Source organism: Schistocerca cancellata, chromosome 7 (genome assembly GCF_023864275.1).
Source record: "Schistocerca cancellata isolate TAMUIC-IGC-003103 chromosome 7, iqSchCanc2.1, whole genome shotgun sequence".
Classification (NCBI taxonomy): domain Eukaryota; kingdom Metazoa; phylum Arthropoda; class Insecta; order Orthoptera; family Acrididae; genus Schistocerca; species Schistocerca cancellata.
The window spans coordinates 292,397,863-292,417,575 of record NC_064632.1 but is presented as its reverse complement, the minus strand read 5'-3'; the positions used below and the strand labels follow the sequence as shown (position 1 = coordinate 292,417,575).

The 19,713-nt window shown below is 40.7% G+C and overlaps 1 protein-coding gene across 1 annotated transcript in view; it reads right to left on the bottom strand.

Annotated features, from left to right (window-relative positions):
- Positions 1 to 19,713, bottom strand: part of LOC126092227 (vacuolar protein sorting-associated protein 51 homolog) — a 108,457-nt gene that overhangs the window by 87,361 nt on the left and 1,383 nt on the right. The window lies entirely within an intron of this gene.

Sequence of the window (19,713 nt, the reverse complement as noted above, 5' to 3'; positions counted from 1 at the left end):
GAAGATTAAAACTGTGTGCTGGACTGAAATTCAAACTCAGGACCTTTGCCTTTTGTGTGCGAGTGCTCTAATGACTGAGCTACCCTTCCTGAGAGTTTTACAGGAGAAATTCTGTGAAGTTCTAAAGGTAGGGCATGAGATACTGTTGGAAGTAAAGCTGTGAGGATGAGACATGAGTTGGTCAGTAGAGTACTTGCCCATGAAAGGCAAAGGTCTCAAGTTCAAGTGTTGGTCCGCCACACAGTTTCAATTTGCCAGGTAGTTTCATATTAGTGCACACTCTACTGCAGAGTAAAAATTAATGCTGAAAACAATCCCTTAGCCTGTGGCTAAGCTATCTCTCCACAATATCTTTCTTCCAGGAATTCTACTCCTCCAGGTTTCACAGGAGAACTTCTGTGAAGTTTGGCAAGTAGGAGACATGGTACTGGCAGAAGTAAAGCTTTGAGAAGGTGAATCATGCCTCGGTAGATTAGTCGGTAGAGTAATTGCTCACAAAAGGTAAAGGTCCCAAGTTCAAGGATTGGTCTGGCACATGGTTTTAATCTGCCAAGAAGTTTCATATCAGCACACGCTCTATTGCAGAAACAAATATTCATTCTGGAAACAATCCCCCAGCCTGTGGCTAAGCGATGTCTCTGCAATATCTTTTCTTCCAGAAGTGCTACTCCTGCAAGTTTCACAGGAGAACTTCTGTGAAGTTTGGAAGGTAGGAAATGAGGTACTGGTGGAAGTACAGCTAAGAGGATGGGTTGTCAGTCCGGCTTGGGGAGCTCAGTTGGAAGAGCACTTGTAGCAAAAGGCAAAGGTCCCGAGTTTGTGACTTGGTCCAGCACACAGTTTTGAGTTTCCAGGAAGATTCATATCAGTACACACTCTGGTGCAGAGTGAAAACGCATTCTGGAAACAGTAAAGTGTAGCCAGTGAATTCAATCAAGAAGGAAACTTTCACGTGGAATGGTCAGGAAAATATAGGCTACACATGAACGTGCCTTCTCACACATACTTAAATGACTGTCTTGTAATCTCACTTGGCATACTGATTAATCAATCAATACAATTGTGCATAGGTCTGATGAGGTCACTAGGTGTGGAATAGAGGAATATATCCTCCCATGCCAGGTCATATGGCAAAATACCTGTGCAAATTTAAAGGCTGCCATCAACCCCCTCAGCCTTGCTTATCACAACCAGCTAAAGTCCTTAGTATGCCTATTGAAAATGACCTTGTGCTAAATGGTTCTAATGGTGATTTGGACTTTGTTGTTACCTTTGATTGGCATTTAGCTTGCAGACAGACTGGCTTGTCTGCCTAATGTGGGACAGCCTTCGCTAAACATTCAATTGAAAGTTATATTTTCTGTAAACAAACCAATCGCATATGGGTACACTGTGAGCATGGTTCATATTTGAGTGCAGTAAGAAGAAATAGAATAACATTGCCATGGGCGGTGCTTGTGCAGTATGCATTCCCATCGCTAGGCATGTATAGCGCAACTCATTGCCAGTTCAGTGCTGCCTGTGCTGTTGACCTGCCTTGTTCTGTTCATCTGCAGTGATTGTTTTTGCTAGTGCTGTTTTGTTCTTGTTTCATTATTTAAGTGAACAGTATGCAGCTGTGAAATTTTGTTTTCTACTTTGTAAAAATGCAGCTGAAACTGTTTTAAATATTGGAAACAGCTAACCAAGATGATACTATGAGAAAAACTCAAGTGTACCAGTGGTTTGCTTGATTTAAAAATGGCGAGAGAAAAACTCAAGTGTACCAGTGGTTTGCTTGAGTTAAAAATGGCGTCATGTCAACTGATGACAAACCTTGTTCTGGATGTTCATCAACTGCCTGAATCGATGAAAACATTGAAAAAATTTGAGAGCTTGTGCTCACAGACTGTTGACAGACAATTGAGCAACTGTCAGAGATTAGAGGGTTACTTTGGGCCTCAGTTCAGCGAATTTTAATGGAAGATTTGGGAATGAAACAGGTTACTGCCAAGTTTGCTCCTCAGGTTCTGATGACAGTCACAAGGAGTGTTGAGTTGAAACATGTTGTGCTTTGAAACAACAGCTTGAAACTGATCCAGATTTTCAGTCAAAGATCATTACTGCCAATGAGTCATGGTGCTATGGCTGTAATCCAGAAACAAAGCAACAGTCAAGCCAATGGAAGACATCGTCACCCCACCCAAAAAAATGTCGTCAAGTCAAATCAAACATCAAAACAATGCTGATTTGATTTTTTTTTTAATGCCAAGGGTGTAGTTCATTCAGAGTTTGTTCCCCATGTCAGACCATCAATCAAACCTTTTATTTGGAAGCTATAAGAAGACAGTGTTCATCAAAAAGGACCCAATTTGCAGCAGATTTGAGACTGGTTCTTCCACCATGAAAATGCACCTGCACACAAAGACAGTTCTGTTAGACAGCTTTTGGCTAAAAATAGCATGGTTCCTCTGCCCCACCCACCTTACTCATCTGACCTGGCTCTGTGTGACTTTTTCTTATTTCCCACATGAAAAGAGGCATGAAAGGACACTGATTTGACAACATTGAGGAAGTCAAGAAAAAAATGGGGGAGGAGCTGTCAGCCATTTCTAAAGATGACTACAAAAAAAAATTGTTTCAAGTGGAAGCACCAGTGGGACAAATGTATTACTTGTAATGGAGAGTATTTAGAAGGGGATAAAGTTGTTTTGTACACAATTTGAAAATATATAGCTTTTAAAAAATAATTCCAGTTTTTTTGAGTACCCCTCATACAATGTTATCCAGCATGGACAGGTGAGTTATTCAATGAACATTCAGAGTACTGTATTGATTATGAGCATCCTCGTCTAGAAATCTTTTGTTTTTTGTATTTTCAGAAGAGTCAGGAACTGTTACCTTCTTTGATTTAATTGTATGTAAAATTGCTTAATAAAGTCTGTGTTTGTGAACAAGTAGACTTACAACAGTCACAATGAGGATTTTTGGAACTACAACCAACCCCGTATCAGAATAGGATTTGTCAGGCTGTTTTGCTGAGTTCTTCAACTTTTGGAAACAACAGCTCAAGTACAAATGAGCATGTGGAAATTCTTGTACAGATGCTGATGGATCCAGCATGTTTACACTGTTCCAGTGATCCTGGTTTTCCGGCTGTTCAGTGAAGCTCGAGAGGATTGAGAATTGCATCTAAAGTGTTTAGCATTGTATTTCCAGGCCAGTGACTGTAAATGCCTTGAGGGGCAGTGAATCCTTCTGTTGTCTACAAATCCAGTGATCTATAATCTTGTGCAAAACTGGCTTCTTTATATGACACTTCGCTGCTGCCCCTCCCCACTATTCACTTAGTTTTAAGTGAACATTTTGCTACAAAAATAGATATGGAATCTGTCCATTCAGAGTTCTCTCTACATCATAAGACAACATCAGATAGTTATGTATCATGAATCACAGACCGGCAAGGACTGTGTAGAAAATGCAAGTTTACATGTTTTTTGTAGACTATCACATGCAGAATAATTGATGCATGACATAGTGGTCTGATTAGCACTGGACAGTCAAATGCATGCTCAAGTGTTACAGCAGTAAGCTTCTTTTTTAGCTGAAGTTTTGTGTACTGCCAGGGCACTTGAGATTTCTCCAGCAGCTCAGGTTACTATTACCACAGATTGTGAAATATCAGAACCATCACTTTGATCACCAAATTCAGAGCACCCGAATCAATCTGGTGGTGAATTTGCATTGGAGTGGCTCCCACTTAACAGGATAGGAATCAAATCCAGCTCCACAATAATTTTCCCTCCAGCTCTGGTAAAACTTTTACAGACTGCCCAGTTGTCCTGACTGTTTTTTCTATGCACGTCAGACATAGTTGCCTACACTGTAATGATCCGGCTGTCAACAGTGTCACTGCCAGTCATACACAGCAGGCGTATGTCGGTACGGTCGGCAGTTGAGTGTGCTGATGCAAACAAAAAACATAACAGAGTCCAGGGTAGCACCACACTACCTTACACTGTTAGCAGTGGTTCATGGTATTACCATTTTATTTCTCATTGATATCAGGCCCTCGATCACAATTATTACTCAACCTGCATATCTTTAACTGGGTCTCCATCCTTAAAATCAGTAGTGGCTAAGCTGTGGACTTACACTCATTTAGAAATTTTAATGCTACACCAGGTAGTTCTGGAATTAACATACAAGCAAGTAAACAGAACCCTTCCTTTCTTTGCTGTAACAGAATCATCAATGGAAAATATTTTTGGCCTATATGAGTGTAGAAGCTTTGAGTTTTCTATTAAACAATAAGTTCAAGCAATTCAGAACACCACAACATGTGCAGAACTGAATTCTTTGTGTCCCCATTATGTTCTCTAGTTTTCTCCATGCCTGAGAATGATATCTACTTTTTTAATCACCATTACATTAAAAGAGTCAGCAGTACCGAAATTTTTCACAACGCTGCCCAACACCTTTAGTCTCACAGGATTCATAAAAGTAGTGCTGGATTACTCACATGAGTTAAAAGTCCTGTCTCTGATTCCCTATAGTAGTTGACCATCACCTTTAACCATTGTCTGCAAACCATTACACTTTTGTGGCGACTTCAAAAATATGGTAAATGCTCATCAAAATGTGGTCCTATGTCCCCTTCCACATCTTGATGAATTATTTTCAAAATTGGTAGTAGAGGGTCAGTATTTCTCTATGATTGATCTTTCATAAGCTTATTTTCAACTTCCTTTGGACAAGGCTTCCAAATCCATTCTGGTATTAAATGCTCCTTTTAGTTTCTGTCACTGTAACAGGTTACCTTACAGTGTTACTAGTGCACTGGAAATCTACCAGAAACTTTTAGAACAAACTGTTGCCAATGTACCATAATGCATAGTTTATCTGGGTGATATAGCAGTCACAGGCCAGAACCATATGTCAAATTTCCTACAAGCATTCTTAGCAAGGTGAATTAAAGTGTAATTTGTCCAAATACTCCTTCTTTCAGCCTTCCATTAAGTATATAGGATATATCCTTAACTAGGATAGCCTTAAATTGATATCAAACAATATGGCAACCATTTCCCATATTTCTACACCAAAGAACCTAACATATCTGCAGTTTCTTATATATATTATGACCTTTTTATCTCACAAATTGCAATGACACCCCAACACTTAAATCAATTGAGAGAAAAGTGGTCTCTTTAAGCTGAAGCAATGTCTCCAAACTGCTCCTTGCCTGATATTGTATCAGCCTCATTTACCTCTGGCGTTGGCCATGGATGATTCATTTCATGGTATCAGGGTTACTCTCTCTCGTGAGTACTTGAATACAAAGACTACTGCATTTGCCCCCAAGGTGCTCACTCCAGCACAAGGAAATCATTCCCAATTCAAGAAGGAGGGATTCTGACAGCCCGGGAGAAAATTGTAAAGCCAACAGTGAAAACATCCCACATCTCCCCATCAAAGAAATCCAAAGCTGTTCAAACAACTCACGGAGACCTGCTGCAACTGTGGGAACCCCTTTCTCATCAAGTTCCTCACCTGTGGAGCCATAATCAATGCACAGTGCTATGAAGACTCTTTGCGGTAACTGCAAAGTGCCATATCATCAAAATGCCCTTTCAGACAGAAACATCCTGTTGCACGATAGTAGCCGCCCTCAAACAGCCAATCAGACGAATGCTACACTTCAGTGATTTGGTTGGGAAATGCTGCAACATACTCCATACAGCATGGGTCTTTCACCATCTGATTTTTACATCTTTGGCGACCTGAAGAAAGACATATGTGAATCTCTGTTTCAGTTGGATGAGTAAGTGCAAAAGTAGGGGTGGTTTTGGATCTGTCAGCAACCGACCACGTTCTACGAAACGGGAATTGACCATCTCATCTCCGAGTGGGATAAATGTCTTAAAGCGTATGGTGACTACTTTTGAATGAAACCATTCCATGGTCCTATTGTGGAAGTTTTTTTTCCATAAACCACTTCCTCTTTCCTTATATTATCTATTTTTATTGTATTATGATGACAAATTCTACATCATTGTGAGAAGAACCCTGAATGAATGAATAAATAGATGAATCTCTGTTAATTGACTGACGCTTCTTACTGACAGCTACAAGAGCATCTACAGTTATTCAGCATCTCTACCTTACAGAAACAGTCATCCTAAAACGGACTAGTGAAAACACAGTACATCACAGGTATCTGACAACACCATTCTATTGGCTCTGTACTAAAACAGTCAATTGTTTTATGTACAAATCAATAAAACTCCTGAAGGTTATAGCTTAGCATATCTGGAACGTACCACTTCAGTAACACAAAGGTTAAAAAAGTTTATTTCAGAACTGTGTTTATGGAGTACATGAATCGCATGAGTCAATCATCCTTGCACTTGGTGACTGATGAAAGATGTCTACAATAATAGGTGCATTTCTATGTGATGAATGTTACAAATAAAAACAGTTATATATCTGCACCAAGAAATCTTCTTTTAACTTGATAATGTGTTAATCTGTGACTTAAAAATGGTCACCTAACCAAAGATGGTTATCTGTGAATTAATATACATTACAACAGCTTTAGGTGCTTCCATGATGCCAGTCTTCAAATAGACTGAAACTGTTTACAGAAAATGATAAAAAATGCTAGCATTTTTTGCAGCAAATTTGGTATTATGATGTGCCTATCAGACAAGTCAAGAGACATGATCCATAGAGTAATGGGGTAGGATCAGTAGGTGCATAGGGGAAGACATGGTTCTATATTTTCATCAACATTTACATACATATTCCACAGGCTACCACATGATGCACAGTGGAGGGTGCCTTATACCATAACATTTCCTTTCCTATTCCACTTGCAAATCGAGTGAGGGAAAAATAGCTGTCTGTATGCCTCCACACAAGCCCTCATTTCTCTTATCTTGTCTTGATAGTCCTTATGCAAAATGAACAGTCTGTCAACTTTGGGATAACTTTTTGATTTCACAACTGTAGAAATCAGATAATTTTGAGGTGAAGAACTCATCAAGCTATGTTTGGAGTGCATTTTCATCTAGGAAGGAAGTTCCTTGAAGGTTGTATGAAAGAGGGTGCAAAAGGTGAATATCTGAGGGTGAAAGATCAGGTGAATAAGGTGGGTGTGGAATGACCTCCAAATCCAACTCCTGCACCATGTTTTTGTCAGTCTAGCAGAATGTGGGCAGGCATTATTGTGGAGCAGCATCACTTCAAGCAGTCTTCCTGATCGATGTTCTTAAACTGTGTCTGCAAGACATTTCAGTTGTTGACAGTAAATGTCAACAGTGGTTGTCCTACCTCAGAGAAGCAATTTGTAGTACACCACACTGCCACTCACCCACCAGATGCATAACGACATTATCTATCATGAATGCTTGCAGGTCTTTGTGTGGGGGGTTGCTGCTTGTTTGGGCTCAGCCATTCCTTTCCTTTCCTTGTGTGAGCAAAAAGACACCATTTCTTGTCAGCAGTAACAATACAAGATAGGAATGGTCAGTGTTTTCATAAGCAAATTGATGATGAGCAAGCAGAGGTGAGCATATGACCACCTGCTGATTTTTGTAATTCTGGATTAGGGCATGTGGGACCCACACACTCAATTTTTGAACCTTCCCCACTGCAAGCAAATGTTGCGCTATGGTGAATTGATCACAGTCCTTCAAATTTGCCAGTTCTTGAGTACACTAATGTGGTTCATTGTGGAATAATATATTTATAAACGATCTTCATCAAACCGCAAAGGTCTTCCTGAATGTGGAGAATCACTAACGTCAAACGACTCTGCTTAAAATATGAAAACCATTTTCTTGTCATGCTTTGTCCTATGGTATTATCCCCATACATTTCTGCCTGCCTCTGCTGCTGTCACCCCTCTGTTGAACTTAAACAGAAGAATATGTCACAAATGTTCTGATTTCTCCACCTGGCACTCCATTTTCTAGCATCCACAGTTCCACTCACTATCTCCAAATGATGAAATGGCAATATGTAAACTCAAATAGCAACAGTGAACTACAAATAAAACTTGAGAATCGATAAAAAAGCTTATAGCAACTGGAACACCAACATGCGAAACAAAAACACAATATACTTATGCACCAACCTAATACATTGGTGGCAGTAGAATCATTCTGCCGTCACCCTCAAATGCCGGTTCTCTAAATTTTCTCAATTGTGTTTTTCAAAAGAATGTTGTCTTCCCTCCAGGGATCCCCATTTGAGTTCACAAAGCCTCTCCATAATAGTCGTGTGTTGATCAAACCTATTGGTAAAAACATCTAGCAGCATGCCTCTGAGTTGCTTTGAAGTCTTTCTTCAATCCGACTTGGTGAGGCCAAGCAGTACTAAAGAATGGGTCACATTAGTGTTTTATACATGGTCTCATTTATAGATAAGCTACACTTTCCTAAGAGTCCCTCAATAAATCAGAGTTAATCATCTTTCCTGCTACCAACCTCACAAGCTCTTTCCATTTCATATCGCTTTGCAACGTTGACATCTGTATCTTCAATCAGAGTGACTACATACTGTATTCAAACATTACAAGATTGTTTTTCATACTCATCAGCATTCATTCACATTTTTTCTACATTTAGAGCAAGCTGCCATTCATCACACCAAATAGAAATTCTAAGTCACCCTGTATCCTCCTACAGCCACTCAATCACACTTCCCTGTACACTATAGCACCATCAGGAAACAATAGCAGATTGCTGCTCACACTTTCTGTCAGACCATTTATGTGTATAGAGAAGAACAGTGGTCATATCACACTTACAGGGGCACTCCTGGTGATACCTTTGTCTCTGATCAACACTTGCCATCCAGGACAATATATTAAGTTGTACAATTTAAGACATATTCGAGCCACTCATATATATGGGCACCTATTCTGTATCTTGGGCTTTCGTAACAGTCTGCAGTTGAGTACTGTGTCAAATGGTTTCCAGAAATCTCGGAGTATGGAATCTGCCAGTTTCCCCTTCAGCCACAGCTCACAGGATTTCATGAGAGAAAAGGACTAGCTGAGTTTTGCACAATTGTAAATGTGTTCTCAATCCATACTGTTTTTTTTTTTTTTTTTTTTTTTTTTGACAGCAGCTTTCCTGTCTCAAGGAAATTTACTATATTCACACATTGAATATACTCCAGAAATATGCAGAAAAACAATGTTAAGGACACTGGTCTGCAATTTTGCAGGTCATTTCTTTTATCCTTATTATACTAAGTAGTTGCCTGTGCTTTTCTCCAGTCACTTGGGGCATTGTACTGGTGAGAGTTTCATAATAAATGCTAACTCAGTTAGGGGTCAATGTCGAAGTGTACTCTCTACAAAACCAAACTGGGATTCCATTCAGACCAGACAACTTATTTGTTTTCAACTCTTCAGTTTAAACTTCCTTGCAGATTAAAACTGTGAGTCGTACCAAGACTCAAAATCAGGACCTTTGCATTTCTTGGGCAACTGTTCTGTTGACTGAGCCACCAAGCATGACTCAAGACCTGTGCTGACAGCTTTACTTCTGAATGCACCACATCTCCTTCCTTCCAAACTTCACTTAAGTTCTCCTGCAAAAGTTGTGGTATTAGCACCCTTGGAAGAAAGGATATTTGGAGACATAGCTTTGCCACAGCCTGGGGGATCTTTCCAGAATGAAATTTTCACTCTGCAGTGGAGTGTTCACTTATATGAAGCTTCCTGGGAGATTAAAACTGTGTTCAGGGCCAAGACACTGGCAGAAGTAAGGATGAGTCATGAGTCATGCTTGTGTGGCTCAGTTGGTAGAACAGTATGAAGTTCAAGTCTCGGTCTCTCACACAGTTTTAATCTGCCAGGAAGTTTCATATCAATGCACACCGTGCTACAGAGTAAAAATTTCATTTTGGAACTCTTTCAGTCGCATCTCCGTTTCAGGGATACCTATTTTTATGTCCTCCATATGGGAGTCTGTGTGATGGTCACATGGTGTTTTGTCTGTGTCATATGATCCTCCAGCAGCAATGATTTTGTAAATGTGAAACTTAAGTTTTCTTAAAAATATTGGTTAGGCTATTAATGACACTTCTTGGGGTGAAGGGTGAGGGCATGGGGGAAGGGAGGAAAGAGACAGGAAGGATTATTAGGGTTTAATGCCATTTCAATGATGAGATCATTAGAGACATAACATTAGCTCATATTGGAGGAGGACAGGGAATAAAATTGGTTGTGTCCTATTTCAATGGCACCATCTGGATATTTGTCTCAAATGATGAATCTGGATGGCTGTATGCTCTTCCTGAAAATAAAAGAAATGACTTAACCACTTCACCACTTCCCTCAACTGTGGTGGGAAGTGTTGGATACGACGGCTACCCTGCTAGATACACCCTTTTGCATATCGCAGTGTTCCAGGTTGCTAGCTACACCTGTAATGCAGTGAGCAACATCAATCCTACGGTTTATCAACACAGGTCATCTATGATGGAGGAACTACTTTTTCTGCACATCCCACAGGTGTCAATCCAAGACTATGATGACACCATCTAGTCAGGAAAGCCGACCAGTGATGAGCTCGCTATCCCCAATGGCAGCAGCCAGTCATGCAACTCCAGTGTATTCATCTGTACAATATTATAACCCATGATTGAGGGCTGCAGAGGCAGACCCACCATGGAGTAAAATTCCAAAGTTATATCACAGAGTTGTGACCTGCAGTACTTTAGTTACAGTGGATTAACTGAGATGACATCCTGGAATATGCCTTAGCAGTGACGAACCGTTATTGTAACCAGCATAGTCAAATACTGTGTTGCTGTTTGGTCTTAGTCTCAGGCAGAGATTGTATTAATGGAAGTATCACATACTTGTGCTCAGAGTTCTGTTTGAGATATTGTGAGTTATAATACAATAGTGTTTCTGGGCTTTGACTAATTTATTGTGTAGTGATTTCGGAACACTCCACTAGCAGAGTCATTCAGAGTGACATAAGAGTACTTCACCTGCACTAAGGGTATGCCACAATAGTGGCATAGTTGGTATTGTGATTCAGTGCTTATACATCCACTGCATTTCTTCACATATTTGGCGGTACTATGGAGTGCCATTAGAGTGGTTCTGCTTCGTGAACACTGGATGGAACTTGTGGATGAGGTATTTTCTATAATATGGTGTCCTTCTATGATTTTTCCTGCCTTCTAATGTTGTTATCGAAACATTTAGTGCTCCTTGTGGATGGAGTGACCTACATTTTCTCTGAACTTCGTTGCTCTTCTGGAATGTTCCTTCGACTTTCCCTCATTGATGGGTGTTTCACACTGGGGTTATGACTTACATCACTGTTTATTCTCAGTTGCTTAGTGCACATAAAGGAAAACCAAGAAAGCTATAAACTGCACGAGTCTGTACATAGCCATGACACACGCCAAAGGCAGATGATGGACATCCCAGTTACTAGGCTTAAAAAAACCCAAAACAGTTACACACACACAGGGATACAATTATATAACATGCTACCGCCTACAGCACACAGTGTATCATTGAATGTCTTCAAAAATATTACAAAAAGGTGGCTTGGACAAAAAGCATTTTATACAATAGAAGAATTTAAAGTATGTAATAAAAATGATCTAATCTATTAAAACTGTTGTATGACATGACCACCATATTACATGAGCACTTCTGAAAATGTTATTGTATCATGTGGTTGTGCTTTATTTACATAATGTATTTTTACTCAATAGTTAACTGCTGTATGACATGACCACCATATTACATAAGTTCTTCTGAAAATGTTATTGTACCATGCTGTTGTGCTTTACTTACATAATGCATTTTCCCCAATGGTTAACATATATTAAGCCTGTCTCATTTATATTTTTTAAAATGTTTTTCTAAGCATGTGTATTGTGTTACACATACAGTATCTCCTTTTGTCATTCTGCACGGCACATTTATGTTTAATGACTACTAAACATGTGCAGTATAAAACATATTTACTCATTCAGAATGTTAAAAATGTATGACTTATTTTGTAATTATATAATGTATGTAAAATGATGACATCAATTGCATGAAAAATGCTTAAAGATGGATCAATAAATCAATAAATAAATCAATAAATAAATATGCACCTTGTAGACTTTTCTGTACAAACTTTTCAGTGCCTCACAATCACATTGGGCTATACTGTTCCAGATGGCATATCCACCTGATCTGTCAAGCTTCCTGCTGACACTCAGTGTGTCTTTGGATAAACTGAGTGCTACACAAGAGCAGTCACTGTAGCAGCTGGAGGACCAGGAACAACATTATCTGGATAGCTGGTACACACCACTGGCATTTCACACCTTCAACCCGATGCAGGAAGAGTGGTCCAATTATACGGATTGCCTTGAACAACAATAGTTGTGGCAAAGTGACATAACTTTCATCGTATGTCTACGAAGATTGGCCAGTTATATAAAGAATGGGTGGTTACTTTCCAAGACCTTGTCGATGAATACAAGCCATGTGCTCCTTCCCAGATACTGCAGTTAGGAATATGATGATTGTTTACACTCCAGATGCAGCACTCCAGAGGAACCTTATCCATCTGAATAACCCCTCCCTGAACAAGTGCTTGTCTGTCATCCACACGTTTGAGTGACCAAGCACACCAAACAAGTGGAAGGTCCACAGTTTTTCAGACATACAATCAACACCCTGCAGTAAATGTCAACTGGCACCTAGGCCTTGGGCTCCACTTCAAAACACTCTCTTCTTCCACAGCTGCTTCATCATGACCCAAATTCTGCTCCCTGTGATTCAAGACTCATGACAAGCAGTGCTACTACTTCAGACACATCAGTGTGTTTTTTGTCAGAAGTTGGTAACTAGGCTGAAGTTGGCTGAAGAAAGTAACTTGCACCATCAAGTGTTCCACTTATCCTGGTGACAAGAACGAGTCAGTGAATTCAGTTGATGATCCTCCAGGTGATTTTGAGAACGCAGTGAACATTGTTGTCTCCAGTGAGCATTCTCCTGTTGATGGGGTGGAATATCAAGATAGTAGTTTGTACAGTGTACTTCCCACAACAAAACTGTGGATGCTACCATCAATGGCCATACTATTCCATTCCAGCTGCACATTGGATCATCTAAGAAGATCATCAAAGGTGATACATATGCTTTAGTGGGAGCACCACAGTTATGCAGGTTCCATAGGACAATGAACAGTTACAGTGACCAAAGTATTTGCATCAAAGATCATTGTGAGGTGCAGATCCAGTGTAAGAACACCAGGTTGCAACCATTGCTTTTGGTGACACAAACAGATTTCCCATGCCATATCCTCACACAACCCAATCCTCCCACCACCTCCAAAAACCAGCTCAAAAGTGTGTCCACTTCATCAACCAATACCACCCTGGACTGGAACAACTGAACCACTTCCTACATCAGGGCTTTGATTATCTATCATCATGCCCTGAAATGAGGGACATCTTACACAATACCCTTCCCACCACTCCTAAAGTGGTGTTCTGTCACCCACACAAGCTCCACAATCTAGTCCATCCTTATGCAACTCCTAATCCCACCCCTTGCCACAAGGATCATACCCCTTTGGAAGACCCAGGTGCAAGACCTGCCCAATCCATCCATCCAGCACTTCTTATTCCTGTCCTGTCAAAGGTTTATCATACCCCATCAGAGGCCAGGCCACATGTGAAATCAGCTGTGACATCTGCCAGTTCTGCTGCAATCATTAAACAGCTTTTTATATTTGTACGACTACCAACCAGGAGCCCACCACAATGAATGTTCACCACCAATTGTGGCCAAGAGCAAAGTGGACCACATTGTGGCACAACATGCAGCTGAACATAATATGCTTGATTTCAATGGCTGTTTCACAACCTGGGCAATACGGATTTTCCCTTCCACAGCCAGCTTTTCTGAACTGTGCATATGGGAGTTATCCTTACAACACATTCCCCACTCCCAAAATCATCTTGGTCCCAACCTGTCTGTACCAACTCTGTCCTATCACATCCTCCCAATTTGCCTCTCCCCACCCTCACTGTGCTCCGCACTATGCCTGCCCACCCACCAGTCTTATCCCCTTCTCTGCTCCCATCTCCTGCCCCCTTTCCCTCTGCCACAGCATCCAGACGCTACAAACATGTCCAACAGAACAGATCCTACTCAGACATATACATTTCTGCAAGAATGCGATGGCTTCTCGATGTTGGATTCTGTGCGGACACACTAATTTCGTCTGAACTCCTATGGGAATCAACAATTTGGGAGAAGGAGGTTAATGGATGATGGACACTGCGTTGCAATGTGCGATATGTTGAAAATTTGTGTCAGATGGAAAGCATGTCTGGATGACTGAGGAGGCTGTGGTAAACATTCAGGAGAAGTGGAGTATCTGGGTTTGAGAACCGGTCCAGAACAGATTTTTCAACTTGCGCCATTGCATTATCACAATGCCCTGTGCAGCTGGAAGCCACGAGTTTCCCACTCATCCTTTTCCTTTCATGTCCAACAGAACAGACACCTCTCAGATATATACATTTTTGAATATTTTTTCTAGCTCACTGCTCACCCTTTCACTCATGCGCACGCACGACGCACTCTCTCTCTCTCTCTCTCTCTCTCTCACACACACACACACACACACACACACACACACACAAAAATCACACACACACAAACACACACACACAAAAATAACGAACGAAAAACAGTTTGTCATCTACTACATTTTTGCTATTCACGCAGTAAAACTACAGCATCAAGCAAGACATTTTAATTTATTGCTCCTTTTCTACTAACCCTATTTGCAACACATAATGCAGATAGTATCACTAAATGCACCTGCAAAGTTATATCACCGTATGATGCACAGTTCTTTGAGATACATTATCATACACATTGAGATGCTTGAAAAATGAACTTTTCTTAAAGTGGAGATGTTTACACAAGGAAGTTCAATTCTTTAATGAACTGGGGGGGGGGGGGGGGGGGTGGGGGGTGGGATGGGGTAAGGAGGGGGTTACCAGTTTGTCAACTATGACAACAGTTGCTAATTTGGTATCATTCATCTCAAAGGCATTAGATGAGAAAAAGAAATCTTGCAGTTTGTTTCTTGACCTCTCTAAAGCTTTTGACTGTATATGTCATGACACTTTATCACTATGGTGTAAGAGGAAAGTCAGCTAACATTGTAAAATCTGCTCTGTGTTACTTGAAGTCAAGTACGAAGTACCTAAGGGTTTTATGCTTGGACCATTTTGGACCACATTTCATTCTTTGCATAAATGACCTAAACATTGTTGAAGCTTACAAAGTCATTGTGTATACTGGTAACATTTTTGTTATTACTTGCTCTGACACAGTTGACGGACTTCAAAAACAAGTGACACTGAGTAACGAAAAAATACACCAATAACAGTAACAATATGTCTATAAATGACAGCAAATCAATGTACATGCACATGCATGCCAACAGAGTAGTCTATATTGACAGTTTTAGTCTTAGTCTTGGAAACTCAACCACACAGTAGACAAAATGGTTACCAATTCCTGAGTGTGACAGTGTATAGTTACACAACTTGGGAAAATCACATAGACAATATTTGCTCAAAAAACGAGCTCCAACACATTTCCTTTGATTAAAATGTCTAGTAGTATAAATGAAGACACTTTATTGAAAGTATACTATGGTCTCATATGTCTACACTTAGCTTCATTCATTCTGGTCTGGGCTTGCACTGCAAATACATACTGACTGAAAAAAAAGTGAGGAACCCAGAAGTTGAGGAGGAAATTGAATGAACCTTGATGGGTTAGGAAGGTATGTGATGTTATATCAGTGTTTACGAAACTGAGTCTTTACAAAGACCTTGGCAGTCTGATCCCAATTATGACATTGCCGCCCCCCCCCCCCCCCATGACCTCAATGCATGCACTGATTCAGCTGCGAAGAGTGCCATGAAGTCATTGAATCCTCATCTGAGGCATGGTGGCCAACAACTGTTGTAACTAGTTCCCAACATTGTGGGTACCAGCACTGTGGCCAAGATGACGTCCAAGCTGGTCCCACCCATGTTCTATTGGGGACAGATCTGGATATCTTGCAAACCACAGGAGTACTTCAACATCACGCAGATGGTTCATAGATACACGTGCCATGTGTGGACAAGCATTGTCTTGTTGAAAAATGGCACCACGATGCTGTTACATGGGGGTAACACTTGGGGACATAACATGTATGTGATGTACCATTGTGCTGTCCCAATTTCCTCACTCACTATCAGCCATGATCTAAAGCCATACCCAATGGCTCCCTCCACCATGACATCAGGGGTAACACTGCTGTGCCTCTTCAAAACACTGGAAGAATGGGGTATTTCCCCAGGTCACCACCATACTCGCCAATGACAGTCATCTGGGATAATGCAGAACTGTGATTCATTGCTGAACACAATGTGATGCCAGTTACCTGCAGTCCATGCTTTCCTGTCACAGGACCACTCCAAACACAGCCGTTTGTGTTGTGGTGCTAATGGCTGTCTATGCATGGGACAATAATATGATAATATGGATGCTTCTGGTCTCTGATCATGCCGCAGAATGAAACAGAATGTTACAAGAAGTCCATTACCCCTTCTCAGATGGCAGACATAAATGGGAAGGGGTTATGATGTGCTTGGTGCACAATACAGTAATCATCCCTTGTGGTGGTCACACTTAGTCAACCAGAACATGACAATGAGTATGCCTGCCATCATGTTACCCCGCAGTCCAACATCATGGCAATGTAACATATCCAAATGTTCCATCTGGATATTACATAATTTGACCAGTCAGCAAAGTGCAGATTCACAATGAGGCCTCTCTCAAACTCTGTCAAGTGCTGATAAAGCTGTCTTGCTTGAGTATGAGGCATATTTGTGTCCTTCACAGTGAACACTCAACATCTGATGTTGTTCATGTCTCTTATGTATGCCACTAGGTCTGGAACAACACTATTTCACTCTGGTAGCTGTTCTACCAGTCAGAGAGAATTGCAACTCTAATAATTTACATACCCAACAATGGTGTGTACATGTACGAAGATACATCAACCTCTGACCATTTTTTTCTGGGTGTCTTTTCCCAGACAGTGCACACACATTATCAAAGCTTCAAAAGAAAGTCATGAGATATATTACAAAAAAATAGCCTAGAAATTTTTGCAGAGACAAATTTAAAGATCTTCATGTACTAACTGCCACAGCATTGGTGCGAATATGATGTCATTCTTTTCTTAAAGCTTCATTGGTCTGCCAATTTCAGTCATAACATAAATGACAACAACACTAGAAATAGTAATGAGTGTCACACACGATTTTCTCTCAAGTACAGATAGTGTTGAGGATCAGTGGACAAAGTTCAAAACCGTCGTACAATATGCATTAGATGAGTATGTGCCAAGCAAGATCGTAAGAGATGGAAAGGAGCCACCGTGGTACAACAACCGAGTTAGAAAACTGCTGCGGAAGCAAAGGGAACTTCACAGCAAACATAAACATAGCCAAAGCCTTGCAGACGAACAAAAATTATGCGAAGCGAAATGTAGTGTGAGGAGGGCTATGCGAGAGGCGTTCAATGAATTCGAAAGTAAAGTTCTATGTACTAACTTGGCAGAAAATCCTAAGAAATTTTGGTCTTATGTCAAAGCGGTAGGTGGATCAGAACAAAATGTCCAGACACTCTGTGACCAAAATGGTACTGAAACAGATGTTGACAGACTAAAGGCCGAAATACTAAATGTCTTTTTCCAAAGCTGTTTCACAGAGGAAGACTGCACTTTAGTTCCTTCTCTAGATTTTCGGACAGATGACAAAATGGTAGATGTCGAAATAGATGACAGAGGGATAGAAAAACAATTAAAATCGCTCAAAAGAGGAAAGGCCGCTGGACCTGATGGGATACCGGTTCGATTTTAGACAGAGTACGTGAAGGGACTTGGCCCCCTTCTTGCAGCGGTGTACTGTAGGTCTCTAGAAGAGCATAGCGTTTGGGACCGATGACCATCGCAGTCTGGTCCCTTCAATCTCACAAACCAACTGACCAGCATAGCATTCCAAAGGATTGGAAAAGGGCACAGGTCATCCCTGTTTTCAAGAAGGGATGTCGAGCAGATGTGTAGAACTATAGACCAATATCTCTAACAATGATCAGTTGTAGAAATTTGGAACATGTATTATGTTTGAGTATAATGACTTTTATGGAGACTATAAATCTACTCTGCAGGAATCAGCATGGGTTTCAAAAAAGACGATTGTGTGAAACCCAGCTCACGCTATTCGTCCACAAGACTCAGAGGGCCATAGACATGGGTTCCCAGGTAGATGCCGTGTTTCTTGACTTCCGCAAGGCATTTGATACAGTTCCCCACAGTTGTTTAATAAACAAAGTAAGAGCATATGGACTATCAGACCAACTGTGTGATTGGATTGAAGAGTTCCTAGATAACAGAGTGCAGCATGTCATTCTCAATGGAGAGAAGTCTTCCGAAGTAAGAGTGATTTTAGGTGTGCCACAGGGGAGTGTCGTAGGACCGTTGCTATTCACAATATACATAAATGACCTTGTGGATAACATTGGAAGTTCACTAAGGCTTTTTGCAGAGGATGCTGTAGTATGTCGAGAGGTTGTAACAATGGAAAATTGCACTGAAATGCAGGAGGATCTGCAACAAATTGATGCATGGTGCAGGGAATGGCAATTGAATCTCAATGCAGACAAGTGTACTGTGCAGCAAATACACAGAAAGAAAGATCCTTTGTCATTTAGATACAATATAGCAGGTCAGGAACTGGAAGCAGATAATTCCATAAATCATCTGGGAGTAGGTATTAGGAGTGATTTAGAATGGAATGACCATATAAAATTAATTGTCAGTAAAGCAGATGCCAGACTGAGATTCATTGAAAGAATCCTAAGGAAATGCAATCCGAAAACAAAGGAAGTAGGTTACAGAACACTTGTTCGCCCCCTGCTTGAATACTGGTCACCGGTTTGGGATCCGTACCAGATAGGGTAGATAGAAGAGATAGAGAAGATCCAATGGAGAGCAGCGGGCTTTGTTACAGGATCATTAATTAATTGCAAAAGCATTACGGAGATGATAGATAAACACCAGGTGAAGACTCTGCAAGAGAGACGCTCAGTAGCTTGGTACGGACTTTTGTTGAAGTTTCGAGAACATACTTTCACCGAGGAGTCAAGCAGTATATTGCTCCCTCCTACGTATATCTCACAAAGAGACCATGAGGATAAAATCAGAGAGATTAGAGTCCACACAGAGGTATCCCAACAGTCTTTCTTTCCACAAACAATACGAAACTGGAATAGAAGGGAGAACCGATAGAGGTAATCAAAGTACCCGCTGCCACACGCCGTCAGGTGGCTTGCGGAGTATGGCTGTAGATGTAGATGTAAGCATCTAAAACTGATGGGTAAAGACCAGAGACATGCAAGCAGCAGTTTTTAGAATAAGCTTCTACATGACATAAATAATAATAAAGTATTGCCTGCCCTGAAAATGAATAAAGCAGCACCTGACTCTGGGTTGCTTCTACACCTGTACCAAACAAATAAATTTAAATATGTGATAGCAAACAAGTTTTGCATAACACAGGTTACAAGAATGCTCATTGCTGCTAATTTTTTGTTTGTTTCCTGTT